This window comes from Equus quagga, chromosome 2 (genome assembly GCF_021613505.1).
Source record: "Equus quagga isolate Etosha38 chromosome 2, UCLA_HA_Equagga_1.0, whole genome shotgun sequence".
In the NCBI taxonomy this organism is placed as follows: Eukaryota; Metazoa; Chordata; class Mammalia; order Perissodactyla; family Equidae; genus Equus; species Equus quagga.
Genome location: NC_060268.1, coordinates 7861396 through 7879550, shown reverse-complemented (window position 1 = coordinate 7879550; position 18155 = coordinate 7861396).

Below are 18155 nucleotides of genomic sequence, written 5' to 3'. Positions count from 1 at the left end.
CTTTTCTCAATCTGTGATTTGCTTTTTCATTCACTCAATGATGTCTTTTGATGAACAGAAGTTCTTATTTTAAGGCAGTGAAGTTTTCCAATGTGTTCTTATGGTTAGTATTCTATGTATGTTCTATTTAAGAAAACACAAATGTTTTACCAGGCACATTTAGATCTTAAATTCGTTTAGAATTTATTTTAGTGTGCCATATGAGTTAAAGATTCATTTATTTCTATGAAGAATTCTTAATTTCTGTTTTTTTAAAATTCAATATTACAGAATTTTAATTTGAGTCTTTTATATAGTTTCCTGTTTGTTGTGGAATTTCTCATCTTTTAATATATTTTAATCAATATTAAAAATATTGATTAAGGTCATGTTCAAGTCCATGTGTGGTAAGCCACATACCTGCATTTCCTGTCATCTATTTCTATTGTCCCTATTTTTTCTCTTGGTTTTTAGCTATTATTTTCTTTTTCAAACCCTGAATATTATTATAAAGTGAACATGGGGCATTACATACGAAAAGAAAAACATGTGGGGAATTTTCATCTTGGAGTGAGATTATATCTTCCCTCGCAGAGCATTCAGTCTTTAAGCCGCGTTTCAATTTTCATGGGGGCTTGTCAACTTATCATATGGTTTCTCATCAGTGTACCCTTCAAAGGGTCACCTGGAAGTCTGGTAAATTTTTTAGTTTCTGAACCAAATATTTATTCTCCAAGTTCACTCTCTGCTCTTTCTCATGCTCTCCTAGGCAATTTTTTTTTTTTAGTTTGGCAAATTCCTCATGGGGAGAAAAGGCGACTCAAGTCATGCTGAACTCTCAGGACTTCCCTTCTTGTAGGAATCATTGTCCTTCCAGTTCTTTCTTCTTTGGTAGGTCACTTATGCTTTCCAATAGATATTTGAAAAATACTTTTTCTTTAAAATATTATATATATCTTGACTGCATCATGCTAGTCTACCACCATTCAAATCTGAAGTGAGCCTGATTTTTCAGACTTTTTGCTGCAATGACAGCTGTAAATCCTGAGTATCTCAGGTTTTGTCTATCATGAGTATCTAGAATTTACTGTTTAGTACTTTGGAAGTGTCAGTAAAAGGTGCAGAGGAAACATGCAAAATTAACATTAAGAGAAGCTCTATATATGAAGTAAAGAGTTTCGATAAAGTGCAGGTAATTGGGAGCTATTGAAATAGATGGAGTTGCAGCATGATCTGGCTCAACTTTTAGTAAGATCATATGGCAGGATTGATGGGAAAATTATTGAAAGGGGATTAAAAGAGAATCAGGGAGATAATTAAGAGTCTACTAAAATTTTTAATTTACAGATCATTTTGTAACTACATATAATTACTAACACTTTCAAATTATATGTATTGTTGGAAAGTTATTTTTATTTGTGATCTCATTTGCAAACTGCTATAATCGGAACTGAATTCTCGGCATTGAAATTGATCCTTCCAGGGAAGCCATATTTTTATGTTCTCTCTCCCTCTGTCACCCCACCACAGGGGACTAAGTTGGCACACTTTATGTAGGAACTACGTTGCCTATAACCAGGGCTAGCATGGCTAAAGGGTCTACAATAGCAGCTTCGGGGCATTTTGCAAAAGTGGCTCCATAAGTTGGGCAAGAGCCACAAAAGTGCTCAATTCCTTGATTACCAAAATTCCCTCACATATTTATATTATGTATTTCAACTTTAAATATATTGGTTCAGCTAAAAGACTAAACTGTACACTTAATATAACTGTCCATCCTGCTCAAAACAAAAAATAAGAACTACATTTATAAATCTTAAACATTTTAAAGGGTTAGAAGAGGACTCCATCCCAGGCAGAACCCAGTTCCCTAACGTCTCTGTTTAGTCCAGCGCTCTCCTTTGGAGTGACTTCCCCGCATCCTTAACCAAGTGAAACTGCACGAACATTTCCTGAAATACTGTGTCAAGCACAGAAGCCCTCCTCCCTTTATTATTCTCTATAGATTGTCTCCAGAGAAGTGAGGAAAATGACATAGAGAGGAGCCATTCAGTATAAAATAATCCAGGTTACATTTTAACTCGCAACTGAATACTCCTAGATGTTTTCTTACCAGTGTGAGAAGAAAGAATGGCAGATTATTCTTCTGGTTCATAAATGCATACACACACACACACACACACACACACATAGATACACATTTATTTATATCTGATTAATACAGATGAAGTCAAAAACAGAACCAATCTAGGTCACGTTTCTGAAAATATAGATGATCAATATTGGAATCCCATGGAATTGTATTAAAATATATGCATCAAGCTCAGGACCTAGTGAATCAGAATGTACATGTATGTTTACACATGTAAAGTTGAATACTGTGTCAACGGGTCCATATCAAAGAATATAAACTTTTTCCAAATATAACAAAATCTGCACATGACCTGTTCAGTTTAAACACTGTAATGTATTATTAGGCAGAACTTTCTTCATTCTTCTCCTTCTACATGATCTGGAAAGTCCATTACTTAGTATGAACCTATTAAATAATATTAAAAAGTGATTCTATTAATACTTATACTTGACACAAGGATAATCAAGAGTAAACCAAGACTCTCTTGGGCAAATTAGATCTTAAACTCACCCCACAATTAGAAATTCATGGGTTTACTGGACTCACCAAAAAAAACAAAGTTCTGGGGCTGGCCTGGTGGCACGGGATTAAGTTCGCATGTTCCACTTCAGCAGCCCAGGGTTCACTGGTTCAGATCCTGGGTGCAGACCTATGCGCCACTTGTCAAGCCATGCTAAGGCAGGTGTCCCACATATAAGGTAGACGAAGATGGGCACGGCTGTTAGCACAGGGCCAGTCTTCCTCAGCTAAAAGAGGAGAATTGGCGGCAGATGTTAACTCAGGGCTAATCTTCCTCAAAAAAAAAAAAAAAAAGCAAAGTTCCATAAGCACCAGAAGCACCAAAGTAAATGTTTTTCTCTACTTTAAGTCAAGTTGCATTTCTAGCCAGGGTGCTCCCATCCTACTGTTAGTAAGCCTTTTTAAACCTTTTCCATTTTTTATTGTAAAATACTTATAAGATTTATCTTTTTTGTCATTTTTAAGTATGCAGTTCAATGGTATGTTAATATTGCTGTGCATCCATCACCCCCAAGCATCTATCAGAACTCTTTCACCTTGTAAAGCAAAACTCTATCTCCATTAATCAATAACTATGGAAAACAGTATAGAGATTCCTCAAAAAACTAAAAATTCAATTACCATGTGAGCCAACAATTCCCCTTCTGGGTGTACACCCAAAGGAATTGAAAATAATTGCTGTTAATATTGCTGTGCAACCATCACCCCCAACCATCTAACAGAACTCTTTCATCTTGCAAAAGTAAAACTCTATGTCCATTAAACAATAACTCCCCATTCTCTCTTCCCCTCAGCTCCTGGCAACAACCAATTCTATTTTTGTCCCTATGATTTTTTTTTTTTAAGATTTTTTTTATTTTTTCCTTTTTCTCCCCAAAGCCCCCAGGTACATAGTTGTATATTCTTTGTTGTGGGTCCTTCTAGTTGTGGCATGTGGGACGCTGCCTCAGCGTGGTTTGATGAGCAGTGTCATGTCCGCGCCCAGGATTCGAACCAACGAAACACTGGGCCGCCTGCAGCGGAGCGCGCGAACTTAACCGCTCGGCCACGGGGCCAGCCCCTTGTCCCTATGATTTTGACTACAGTACATACTTCAAAGGAGTGGAAGAATATAATATTTGTCTTTTTGTCATTAACTTATTTCACTTAATATAATGTCCTCAAAGTTCATCCATGCGGTAGCATATATCAGGATGTCCTTTTGTTTTAAGGCTGAGCAATATTTTATTTTATGTATATATTTCATTTTGCTTAACCACTCAACTGTCCATGAACATTTGGCTTGATTTCATGTTTCAACTGTTGTGACTAATGCTGCTGTAAATGTGGGTGTGCATATATCTCTTCAATGGTTTTCAATTCTTTTGGGTATACACCCAGAAGAGCAAATGTTGGGATCACATGGTAATTGTACTTTTAATTTCTTTGAGGAACCTCTATACGGTTTTCCACAGCAGCTGTACTATTTTACATTCCCACCAACAGTGCACAAGGGTTCCGAGTTCTCTCTATCTCACCAACACTTCTCATTTTCTGGTTTTTGTTTTTTGATAATAACCATCCTAATGGGTCTAAGGTAGTGTCATTGTAATTTCAATTGGAATTTTCTTAAGCATTAATGATGTTGAGCATCTTTTCATGTGCTTATTGGCCATTCATAAATCTTCTTTGGAGATATGTCCATTAAGTCCTTTGCCTATTTTTAAATCAGGTTGCTTGCCGTTTGTTACATAGTTTTAGGAGTTCTCCATATATTCTGGATATAAATCCATCATCAGATATACGATTTGCAAATATTTTCTCTCCTTTTGTGGATTTAGCTTTTTACTCTTTTGCTAGTGTCTTTTGATGCTCAAAATATTTTACTTTCCATGCAGTCTAATTTTTCTATTTTTTTCTTTTGTTGCCTAGGTCTTTGGTGTCAGGACCAAGAAATCACTCCCAAATCCAACATAGTCAACCTTTGCCCTATGTTTTCTTCAGAGTGTTATAGCTTTAGCTCTTGCATTTAGGTCTTTGATGAATTTTGAGTTAAGTTTTTTATAATGAGCCTTCTCTCTTTTTTCTTTGTCCTTCTGGCTAAGAATTTGTCAATTGTTGATTTTTTCAAAAATCAACTTTTGGTTTCGTTGATTTTCTATTCTTTATTTCATTTAATCTTTATTATTTCCTTCCTTCTGCTAGCTTTGGGTTTAGTTTGTTCTTCTCTTTTAGTTCCTTAAGCTGTAAAGACAGTTTGCTGATTTGAAATGAACAGTGAGGTACTACCATGTCCTGTGATTAAGGTGAATGGAAAGCCACAACAACCTGGTCTAGGCAAGGAATATGTAAGGCCCAGACCCTTCAGGAGTAAAGGTTTGGGTCACCTTGCCAGGTAAAAAACTATGACCAGCTGAGATGTTTGCTGATGGCAAAGGAAATATAGAATGGGAAGAAAGTAGTTAAAAATGCCAAGTATCCAGTTACAGAAATGAGGAGTGTATTTGTCAGGAATATTTCTTCCTTCCTATTTTGTTCTGAGCATGTTTGTGTGTGTGTATATATACATATATCTTTATATCATAGTACTTAAGTATCATTAATTTTAATTCCTCATATTTAAGTTATAGAATATCAAGGAGAAGAGTAAACATCACTCCAGGACTTCACCTCCTCTTCTGCAGGAGGGGTTACTGTGCTCATTTCTTTGTTTGTTTTTTGTGAGAAAGATTCACCCTAAGCTAATATCCGTTGCCAGTCCTCCTCTTGTTCTTTTTTTGCTTGAGGAAGATTAGCCCTGAGCTAACATCTGTGCCAGTCTTCCTCTACTTTGCATGTGGGATGCCTCCACAGCATGGCTGATGAGTGGAGTAGGTCCACACCCGGGATCTGAACCTGGATGGATGAAGTGGAGTGCACTGAACTTTAACCACTTGGCCATGGGGCCAGCCCCTGGGGTTAATGTGTTTTTGGTTGCACACAGGATAGTTGTATCATGTTGGGTGGAATTATGACCTTGTTACTGTCTTTATTTGGAGACTAAGTATGGTTTAATGGGATGTGTATGTGGGCAAAGTTGACAAGAGGTAGACTTGTGATGGTCAATTTTATGTGTCAACTTGACTTGGTCATAGGGTGCCTGGATATTTACCTAAACATTACTGTGGGTTTGTCTGTGAGAGTGTTTCATTTGAGTCAGCAGATTGAGTAAAGTAGCTTGTTCTCTCCAAAGTAAATGGGCCTCATCCAATCCATTAAAGGCCTGAATAGAGCAAATTGAATAAGGGAGAATTCTCTCTGCCTGGTTGTCTTCAAGCTGGGACATCAATCTTCTGCTTTTGGACTCAGATGTGGACTAGAACTCATACCATCAGCTCTCCTGCTTCTCAGGTCTTTGCACTTGGACTGAAACTATATCATGACTCTCCTAGGTCTCCAGCTGCAGGTCTTGGGACTTCTCAGCCTCCACAATTACAGGAACCAATTCCTTACAGAAAATTTTATATGTATGTGTAGGGACCTGAAATTGGCCACCCCAAGATATATCTCTTTGGCATCAGGATTATTTGAGGCTGATTGCTTTTGATAAACTGTGACAGGGAAGGAGGCTCTGAGGAATGGAACTTGCCCTTTGTTAGGACACATTTACATTTGTAAGGTAAATCTCTATCTGTAAAAGCTGCCTCCTTCTCTGTACCAGGAAGAAGAAAGGAGATGACCTTCTCTCTAGAAACTCTTAATCAATACCAAAGGCAAGGACTTAAAATCGACATTTTATTGTGCTTGTCTGGTAACCTCCTGTAACTGACTTCCCTCCCCCTCCCAACGTTGGCATCTCCTTAAAGATTAAGCATCTTTCTTTAGGCTGGGAACCAATTGCAGCGCTCATCTGTGAACCCCCAGCCCGAGGTAACACACCTACCACCCCGTGGCGTTCACTGAGACAGCGGACCTATCTGCCATTTCCATCAAGCGCTGAGCTGACAGAGCAGCCTCGTGACTATTGTGGGAGAGACATTTCAATCTCATGTGAAACACCCTGTTTGGGGGTATATAACCACTCTGTGCACCCCACTTCTTCAGTGCCCTTTCTTCCTTCGGGAAGAAAGGCCCCGGGCCATGGTTCCTCATAAAGCTTTGTTTAATTTTCTCTTGCTATTCTGTCTCATGTGAATTTAATTCGTTCTCAGGCCAGACGAGCCCACATTTGGGAAGAGGAAATGTCTTCCTCCCCTACATATGTATGTCTATTGATTCTGTTTCTCTGAAGAACCCTGACTAATACATGTAGAGTCCATTTTTTTCAAAACAAATAAATTATGCTCAAATTTAGAAAAATTATTTAAATACAACGGATACCAAAGGTTTGAAAGAGGATCCTAAAATATGAACATAATTGTGATGCTTCAAGGCAAAATAATTTGATCCATTTAACATACTTAGTAATTTTTGATTATGAGACTATTTGTGATAGTTCTAAAATAATAAAAAAATTCTACTTGGACGGAATTTATGTAGTTCACTTATCTCATGTCTGAGTTAATTATATATATTTAGTGCTTTTAAATAACTAACAAGAGAAACACAATTATTTGAAAATCAGCTAATAACTGCATATGTTCCAAGCATTCATCTGATAATGGAAGTAGTCAAAGTTATGTACAAAACGGTCCAATTATCTTATTTTACAATGAGGAAACTAACGCACTGAAAAAAAATATGTATAGACACACACTGATATACATAGAATACATAACACAGTTAAGGGTATTATATGTTCTAGTGCAGACAGTTACTAGTCAGGTTCTCCAGAAAAACAGAAGTGCATAGATATATTTATAAGAGAAGATTTGTTACAGGAATAAGCTTATGCAGTTATGGAGGCTGAAAAGTCCCCAGATCTGCTGTTTGCAAACTGGAGAGCCAGGAAAGCTGGTCTAAGTCGGTCCTAGTCCAAAGGCCTGAGAATTGGGATGCTGATGGCGTGAAATCCCTATCTCAGTCTGAAAGCCCAAGAACCACGAGCGCCCATGTCTGAGGGCAGGAGAAGATGGATGTCTCAACTGTCTGGGCATCCATCAACCCTGTCAGGTTGGCACATAACATTAAGCATCTCATATCTATATTCCAAGTGCTTTGGAAACTTGACTGTCTCTTCAGCAAAACGGTTCTATGGAATGCCTCTTTACATCTTCAAAGCCAAACATTTTCCTTAGAGATAATAAACACTAATGCTCTTATAGAATATATCCACTGGAAAAAAAAAAAAAGAAAGACTAGAAAGAGATATAATAACACTGTCCCAGATATTGAGACAATGGGTAAATATTTTTTATTTTTCCATTTCCTGTATTTTTCAACTGAAAAATTAATTAGCACATTTTAAAATTTAAATTCCAGTCTAAGTTTGAGTCTGAAGGCAGAAGACCAATATCCTAGCTTGAAAACATCAGGCAGAGAGTGAATTCTCCCTTCCTCAGCCTTTCTGCTCTATTGGGCACTCAATAGATTGGCTGCGGCCCACCCACGTTGGACAGGGCATTCTGTTTTACTCAGACTACTGATTCAAATGCTAATCTCTTCTAGAAACACCCTCACAGACACACCCAGAATAATGTTTAACCAAATATCTGGGCACCTGTTGGCCTCGTCAAATTGACATAACACTAACCATCACACTACATAATCCTTTGTCTCTTTTGCAAGGATTGATTAGAGAACGTTTAATTGTCTTTCATTTGATTTAGTACATTTTTATTTCACGTGTTTCTGGACTAATGTCTGATAATTTTATTATCATTTACATTTTTACATTAAAAATGCTCTTTATAAGCTAAGGTGTATTCACTGTAAACTTTGGGAATTTAGGTATGAGTTTATTTCCTAAAGCTTAATGCTTACATTTATATGATGGATTTAATCTTCTGAAGTACAATCAAAAGCCAGCTTTTACTCAATGTGCATCTCTGAAGTAAAAACATCTGTAGAGAAGGGCATTTTGATATTTGAGAAGAGGCATTACAGGAGACTATTCACAGCAGGCTTATCTTCCAAAGCAATTGGGAAGAAGTCTTAAAGATGAATAAGTATTGAAGAGAGCTTTTCTTTAACGGCAACAGTTGCTGAAAATTCACTTTAGCTGTGAGAAATGAAAACTAGTATTTTTAGTTGAATAGTCTGATCCGATGCTAATGTGAGTCTAAATTTACTCCACGATGACAGAAGTTAAATGAAGTTTTTTTGAGTAACTAAAACCACACAAAAGCAAGTTATATCTTTAATAGAAGCATGAAATGGAAACCAGTTGGAAATTTAGGTTGTAATATAAATTTAGATTGGCTAAACATTAAAATGCTCATGTGGTTTCTTTTCTTTCCCGAAGAGAAACTGATGTGTAAATTGTGCCCTTTCGTTGTTTTTATTACCTAAAATCTTTCCTTATGTAAGAAATCCTTATATCTTAGAACTCACTCCAGCTTTGCTCATCTTCCTATGCAGCCTTATTTGACCCCACACTGGTGACTCCAGTATCTCTGAGGCTGCCTCGACCTCTCTCTCAAGAAGGAGATTCTAATCAACTTGCAGCTGGAAATATGCACTTCTGTGTCCTCCTGAAAACTCAAACAAAACGTGCAAGGATTACAAAGAGTGCTTTTTGTGGTGCAGGTCAATGTTGCAGATAGCAGAGTCAGGGAAACACTCAATAAGACAGTGATATTTGAGCAAGAGCCTGAAGAGGAGAGCCAGCAAGCCTCGCATATATCTGAGGGCATGTAGTCCAGGCAGAAGAACAGGATTGAAAAGTTTTACAGTTCTTTATAAATGGCTTTTCTTTGCCTTAGCTTGGGTTCCCTCACCTCCACCCCAAACAGACCTGAGAAAAAATTGGGCATGGAGGTATTTTATTTAGATTCCAGGAGTGACTGAGTCCATAGGAAATGTCTAGAGCAGCTGAATGTGAAGTTCTGGATCTTGGCCCTGGTACTATGGGTGTGCTTTAACAACATCCCCCACAGTCCCACCACTCAACCCAAAAATCAGTAAGTTGAACTGACTACCTAACCCCTTTAGCTCGAAGCCTCTCTCTTGCATTCATCCCACTGTTGCTCCAGTTTAAGCTTTTACCAGAGACCAAGTCAGTGATTCTCAGCTTTCTCAGACGGAAACTCCTCTATAGCAAGCTTTCTGTAATACCCGCTTCACTCTTCCAAAACAAACTTCATAGAAAATATGACCTATTAAATAATTTAAACGTACTAATGTAACACGCTAGCGCTAACATAAAAGAAAAACAGAAGGAAAGGAACTTACAATAAAGTGATAGGTGTTTCAGTAACTAAGTGTTGAGAAACAGCTACGTAAGAAGGCGCAGTGATGTGTCATAATCAATGACATCGGCTACAACAAAGATGTTGAATTGGCAAACGAAACACCATGAGCAGTGTTGCCTTTGCTGACACAATTTCCAAAACAGTAAACAACTTATTGGATAGTTGCAAGCAAAACAGAGTACAAGTTCCTCATTCTATACAAACTGCTTGCATTTCTGAAAATGTTAGTGTATATTAAGGAAATGTAAAAATATATTTTATATTTTTTGTAAAACAAAATATCATTGTAGACAAATAATTTCAAAAACGTCCTGCTCACAAGAATGTCCTTAGTTTTCTAGAACTCAGGATCATTATCTGTTGTCTAGGATGGTCATTTGTGACGTCCACAAGTTTTCCAGTAGGACCACCTCCAACCATGTTGACAATCAAAGTATTCCTGCAGACATCCAAAATATCCTTTCCAGGGAGATATTTCACCTGGTCAGAAGCCCTAACCTAAATTATTATAAACATAATCAATTCTGGCTTAGCTGTTTCTACTTTTGCCTAAATTCAGTGTGCCTCCTCTGATCTGTCAAAGTTATTTTTGTAAAATGCATCTGTATATCACTTCATTTCTTAAAGTCCTCCAGAACTTCCAGATTACCCACAAGATAAAGCTCCAGATTTTCACTATGGCATTGAATATCCTTCATAAAGGTGTCTAAAACCATCAATTGAGTATAAACCAGATCATTCTGTTGCTGCCCACCACCACCACCCTATTACTTTACTTCGTAAATCCAGCCTGTGTTAGCAAGAATTCCAAGATGGCCTCCAAGACTCCTTTCCCCCCGTATGCATGTCTCTATAATTTTCTCTCTTGAGGGCAAACAGAAGCTAAAAATATAATGGGATATCAGTCCTGTGATTATGTTACTAATCAATTGACTCTGAGTTAATCAACAAGATTGGCTTGGTGGTCCCGACCTAATCAGATGAGCACTGGACAAGGACTAGCTTTTTTCAGAAGAGAGGGATTTGACATGAGTGAGATTCTCTGTTGCTGGCTTTGAAGATGGAGAGGGTCACATGGCAAGAACCTTCGAGCAGTGTCTGGTAGGTGAGAGTGATACCTGGCCAAGAGCTAGAAAGAAAATGGGAACCTGAGTCTTACAACAGGAAGTAACTAAATTCTGCCAGGAATATGAGAAGGCACAGAAGTTTATCTTCCCCTAGTTGAGCCTCTAGATAAGAACACAATTGAATGATGTCTGATTTTAGCCTAGTGAATCCCTGAGCATAAGACACAGCTAAAATGTGCTGGATTCCTGACCCAAAGAACCGGATAATAAATTTTTGTTGTTTAAGTACTAAATTTGTGATAATTCACTATGTAGCAAAGGAAAACTAGCACTCAAACTTATCTACTTGCCATTTCAAGAACATGCCATTCAATGTCATTTCTCTGTCTCTTAACAAGTATTCTTTTTTCCTAAAATATTTACCCCAATCTCAGAGTCTCTTTCACTTCACATCCCTCCACTTGATTTGGAAGAATCATTTTTGAAGTCTTATCTCCTTTGTTAAATCTCTTAAAAACAATTGTGTCCTCACTGTTTTCCTTGTTTATAACCATTGCAATGTAATCAGTTGTTTCACATTTATGTTCCCTACTAAACCCTATTTTCTGAGAGTAGAATTGTATAACCATATTTGTAAAATCAGTGACTAGCACATTTATTCATTCAATACAACTATGAATTGAAGAATGAAAGAAATGAATATTCTGAACTAGATTCTGCTTTGGTTCTAAGGCTAGGTACCTGAGGGTTACTGTAAATATTCAGTAAGATCATGATTATCCTTCACCCTTGTTCCCAACACAGACACAGAGGAAAAGAAGTTAATCTTGTTAATGTGCTGTTTTCTTGTTGAACCTGAGGAGTAACTCAAGGGTCACAAGGATTTATAAGTTTGTTTTTCATAAGAAACAGAATGCCTTTAAGGAAGTTATGACCACCAAATAACCAGTCCCCAGCTGCCACTGGTGCTATGAAGTCTGGTTGCCCAAGGGCTTATCTGGAGTGAAAGAAATATGGACTTCCCCTTTGTTTCTTTGTAACTCACCTCCCAAACCCCTTAGCTCTATAAAAATCCCCTCTTTTCTTCTTTTGTTAAGGCTGATTTCAGAGAACCTATCCTCCCACCTTCTCATTTTGGCCCATTCAAATAAACCTTTCTCTATCTCCAAGCCTTGGTGTCTCAGTGATCACCTTGTTGTGCGTTGGGTACATAAACTTGAGATTAAGAGGTTTGGTATCAGTTCCAAATTCTGTCTATTTATGTCTCTCTATTTAGTGTCCTGCATTTTCATTATTCAATATTATAAAAATTGTTCTAATTTATTAAATTCATTGATGGTTTAGGGAATCATTTATTGTTTATGCTGTGAATTTAATAGGTGGTTTTGTATTTTTATATCTTTGTTTTGTGTGGAAGGAATTATATGACTTATTTTTATTTGGAGTTTTGTATAGAACGATGTATACATAAAAGCCTAGAGAAAAGAATTCAGAGCATGGAACAGTGACTAAGAAGATTCAATTGTTAGCGAGTCTTCTTTTCTCATAAGTGCTATCAACCAGGAGATTTCACTTTGAAGTGTGGCAGAACTATCCTAGAGGACATTGTGTAGTGAGGGACTTTATCATCAATTGTCCTTTCAAGATGCGCAGTCCTTACTTCTGGGATAGGCACACACAGCAAAAGGAACTCTCTCTGCATTCCTCGTTCACTGCTGAGCAATTTTCTCATTTTCCTGCCTTGTTCCTAGTATTCTGTTTTCATCTTCTCTCTACTTCATAACTACTTTGCTTTCTGGTATATTTGGCCATAGTTTTGTGTGTACTTAATACTTCATCCTATTTCACTGACTTTTTCCTTTTTGAATTTTCTTTCTTCAACAACGTCTTATTAACAAGTCAATATCTAAGTAAACTTTTACTAGCATAAAGGTTATTATAAACTACTTCATGGACCTTAAATGAAATTCCTGTTATTTATATAAATGCCATGCCTTACAACACTTTACAATGAAAGGTGACTTATTCCTTATCAAGATCAATATAAGATCATTGAGCCAGCCTGGCTGAAATTGAATAATAAAACTTCAGAGTTGGAAAGACCTTAAAGACTATTTAATAATGCGGATGGCACATTTGCATATAGATAAGGGGACAGATAAGGTCAGTAGAAGCTGAATTACCTGTGTAAGTTCACATAATTAGTCTGAGGGAAGAAAAAAAATCTGTTCTTTGATACCTTGCAGAGCTTTTCCCACTGTATCCCACTGTTTCTATTGGTCTGTCACTCAGGAGAGCCTCTTAAAAATAATCAGATATCACAATACTAGAAAACTCTAGTACAGTTATTAATATGTACCGGGGGTTGATGGAGTTCAGAGCAGGCTGTCCCAAAATAGAGCGACATCCTTGTCACCAGAGATGGGGAATTTAGGGCTGAAAAGCCAGCATAAACAAACCTTGTTACTTCTTTACTGTTTTACTACACCAAGCCCAAACTTTTTTGTCTTGTCAACTCTTCACAAAGTTATTGTCTCTTCGTATAAAATTTATAAATGCTACTTGCTTTGGTCACTTCATTGGGTTTCGTATTTTTGGGGATCCTGTATATGCAAAATTAAATTTGTTTTTCTCCTGTTAATATTTCTTTTATGACAGGGAGTGTCTCAGCCAAGAACCTAGAAGGGAAGAGGGAAATTATTTTTCCTCCCCTACAGTGTGTTAAAGGACAGAGATAATCTAGAATTATAAATATATGATATATATTTGAACATAGAATGTAATTGTAGCCATAGAAAATGAAATATATCAAGTGAAATTGGCATAGAATTGAGCTCTAAGTAACTCTGATATTAATAGGAAGGATAAAAATAGAAGAATAAAAATAGCACTATGAGATACAAATGTGTCCACACAGGAGAAAATCCAGAAAAGATCAAGGAAATAAAGTCTTTCAAGAGGAGAAAATAAGATGAATGAGTAAGACAAGGAGTGAAAAATATCCGTTAGGTTTACACTGGATTTGCACACATGTAGGTCATTTTTGTCATTATAAAGAGTGATCTCTGGAGATTGATGGAACAAACTATAGATGGAAGCTCTTAGGGGAGTTCTTGCGAGGAGATTGTAAGGGGATAGTGACAAAATTCTTTGACCAAACTCAGGCTCTTGAACCTCCTCCTAGGTGCATCTGTGCATTTCCTTTAAAATCCAGTTTTAGCAAGAATCTTGCTAAACCAACCAGCCAGGACTCCTCACTCTCAATATCTGATCACCCTTGGTGTCTGATCGGGTTCTTTATTCTCCACCAGCCCCTAGGTGAAGTCTAATCACCCTGACCTGTCTTTAGCAAGAGTCCCCCCTACCCCTGATCTTTCCTCTCAGTAATTTTCCATCCACTGACCTCCACCTGCTCCTTGGCTATAAATTCCCACTTGCCCATGCCGTATTTGGAGTTGAGCCCAATCTCTCACACACTGAAAAATGTCATGGAGGTGGTCCTTGTACCTATCACGATAGTGCCCTCCCGAATAAAGTCTTCCTTACCATGCTTTAGCAAGTGTCATTGAATACTTTTTTCTTTAACAATAGATAATAAATAGGAATACATTTTTTAAATGTTTTGCTATAAAAGGGTAAGATGATGTACTATTTGGCGGGAAAAGTGAAGGGATAGGAACCCTTTGATTTTGGGTTATGTTCTTTAAATAAAAAAGGGAAGAGTAGATTTAAAGGGGCAATTAGGAAGATGTGTGAGAGAGCAGCAAGACTTAATGGCTAAAAATCTTCCAGAAGTCCAGAGGGCCTGCTTGGGGGTAGCCACCTAGTAGAGAAGATTATGCAGATGAACACGGATGTGATTGAGACAGTTGAGGTGTTTTCTTTTGTGATGACATCCTTTTCTCCGGGAAGCAGGAGAGGTTGGGTGTTGAAAAGGGAAGAGGAAGGATCACAGTCTGGGAATCGTGAAAGCATTTTGAATTAACTATTGAAGTGAGTTGAAGAGCAAGTTAGTTATACTATATAGCTAGTTTGGGGCAAAACCAGAATTGGCATATGAGTCTTCTGACTTGAAACACAAATAACGCTACAATTCCCCTCAGATAGATACTGAACTTAAATATGAAGTAAACACAGGTGGATGTTTTAGGAGATATTGATACGTCATTTGTTTAATATATATGAAGAGGCATTAAAGGGATAAAAATTTAGTACCAGTGATGTCTCACGTAAGAGGAAACTCTAAAATATATCTCTTGCCCATATTTACTTTACTCAAATGAAAATAAGAGGAATCTATTTAACTATTTAGCAGATTAAATTTTAAATTTTAAAATTACATTTGACAAATTCAAAGAGTTAAGTATAAGAGCTTGAAAATCAACAGGATAGCTCAAAGTTCTGATTTCCACTCTGGACAAATATTTGAGTCATATGACTAATGTGATATCTGCTTACCCAATTCAGGCTAATTTATTTGTATCAATATATACTCTTACAATCAGGTATGAGAATGCCTGTTCCACTTAATTCTTGCTAATCGTATTAATATTTGTAAACTTTAGTTTTTGAAAGGCAATAAAAATTAATATGAAAAGAGAAAAATTACGTTGATTTGTTTCCCTTTTTTGAATTTGGACATCCTTTTGCTGTGTATTTATCCTTTTCTGAACATGTATATACTACACATCCCATTTGTCTATTGAGTTTTAGTTATCTTTCAGTTGATTTTCACGAGCCTTTATTATACTAAAGTATTTACCCTTTGTCTGGCACAAATAGACAGGTTAATAGTGTTGTTTTTTTAACCATGTTCCCAAAGAATTTTGGGGCAATTTGCACCAATTTATCAGCATTGTCTATTGATAACAGCGAGATTCATAAGTTGCACTTGGTCCTTGTTAGACTCACAGAGGGCTTTGCTTTTGGGGTTGGTTACATAAAAACAATATACCTGGGTCACCGGTAGGGTACAAACAACCCTGTCCTGGTTCCAAGCTGTTTCCTGCCCATGTCGGTGGTTGCTGATTTGAGAGAGAACATCTGGTACAGCCCCACAGCAATGAGGGCTAGGAATCACGCCAGGTCTGCTGAGGCTCCTCGCTGTGAGGCAGTCCTTGGGTGTGATGCGTGTCCTTCCATCAATGTTGTTGCTATTTTGCATTTTTTCTGTAATAAACTGTGGATTTGTAAACATTGTTATTTTGGGTTCTGTGAATCTTGGTTGACGATTGAACCCTGTATAACTGCCACCATTAGTGCAGATTAGTTTAAGAATTCGATTTTGATTTGTCAAAATTACTCATCTTTTATTTGTAATTTCTTTCCTGGCCATAAACCTGAGATATTGAAAGAGCAACTTCCTGCTACCATACACCTACCTTTAAGGTGTTGGGGTGTTGATTTGATTGTACTTCAGGATTATAAATATATTATCTATTTTCAGATGACCAATGGTGAGAAAATAGTGTCTCTTCCAGGAATTTACTTAGCCTAAGGTATCTTACTTTAATTACTTTGAACAGAGGTAATTATAAAAATATGCCTTTGTGTAGCTAAATTTCAGGCATTAACAGTTAGATATTTCCAAAAGGGATCTCATTTCCTCTAATTTATGTCATACTCTGCTAACTGGAAGATCAGACACAATGATGTAAAGTGTTTTATCCAAGTGTGCAGTGGGAAAATAAAGAATCGGGAGCAATTAAGAAATCTTTAGAAATGGCAAGTGATGATGGTAATTTTTATGTTTTCAGAGCTCACTTTGTTCTGGAGCCTACATAAGCTTCCATCTCAATTAATTCTCCCAGTTAAATTACGGCATAATATCCACAGATTTGGTGAAAAAAATTTGGTTAAGAGAGGCTACCTAACGGCCACCATTTCACCCAGATAGGAGAAGGTAGACCACCAATTCACATAAACCATCCGATGCCTAACTTTGGGCCTTAGAAGCTTAACTCTTGGGCCTCCTTTATGTAATACCTGCTTGCTGTGTTCCCAGTATTCTAATGTCATTGCAATTACTGCATGAATCACTCATTGAATTTTCAAAACAGCCCTCTCAGGTAGATGGTGTTATTATCCCATTTTACAAATAAGGAAACTTCACATTTTCAGAAAGTGGAGGCACTGGGATTCGGATCTAGACAGCGCCAAGGCTCATCTCCTAAACATTCTTCTCCCATAGGTGTACTGTGCACTAAATAATAACTCACTTTTTTGAATATCTCTGTATACTAGGCACAGGGCTAAAAGCTTTTATGTCATGCTGAGAATGATTAAAAACTATCTCCTTTTTTCTTGGAGCATCTTATGGGAGGGCACAGAAACAAAGTGGTAGTTAATGCTCATATATAAGAATGTGTGCTCCATGGTTATTTTCTACAATGTTTGTTCTTGTGATTTGACGTGCTGAAGGAAACACACATTTTAAGCATAATTATAGTGCACACAGGAATGTGATGAGCGCTCAAAGATGGTTATACAGGACAAAGTGGAAAAGAACAGTTCAATTTCTGGAGAGTAGGGAGTGGAAATGCTACGTGAACACTTTAAAGCTGGCCCTTAAAGGAGAAGTAAGAGTTGTCTCTGTAAGGCAACGTCTTGATCCAACTCACAGAGACCGGGAATTTTAGATAATGATGAGCAATCTAGTGGAGCTGAACTTTGCGCTGATCATTTATGAGTGAGAAGAAGGAGTAGGGATGTAATAATAAGTTAAAGCAAAGGAACAACCATTTCTTAATAACGTCAGTCGGGCAGACTTGTTAGGTTAAATAATCTGTCTAATTTATTCTGACAATTCTATGAGACAGATGTTATGATTTTCATTTTACTGATGAACAAACTGAGGCATAGAGAAGTTACATTTCTTGTCCAACATGACACAATTTTAAATAATAGAGTCAGGTTTCAAGGATAAGCCTGTCTGTTTCCAAATCAAACACACTCTTAGCTATATAATAATGCCCACTATGATTATACGAGGCAGGTCAACAGTTTGAATCTCTGCAGGTAATGACACACACACACATATATATGTGTATATGTATGTAGCTGTGTGTATATATATAGATATAGATACATAGCAGGACAGGATTTAAGACAGGAGTTTCTCGGTTAATCATGAAGTCAAGAAAATAA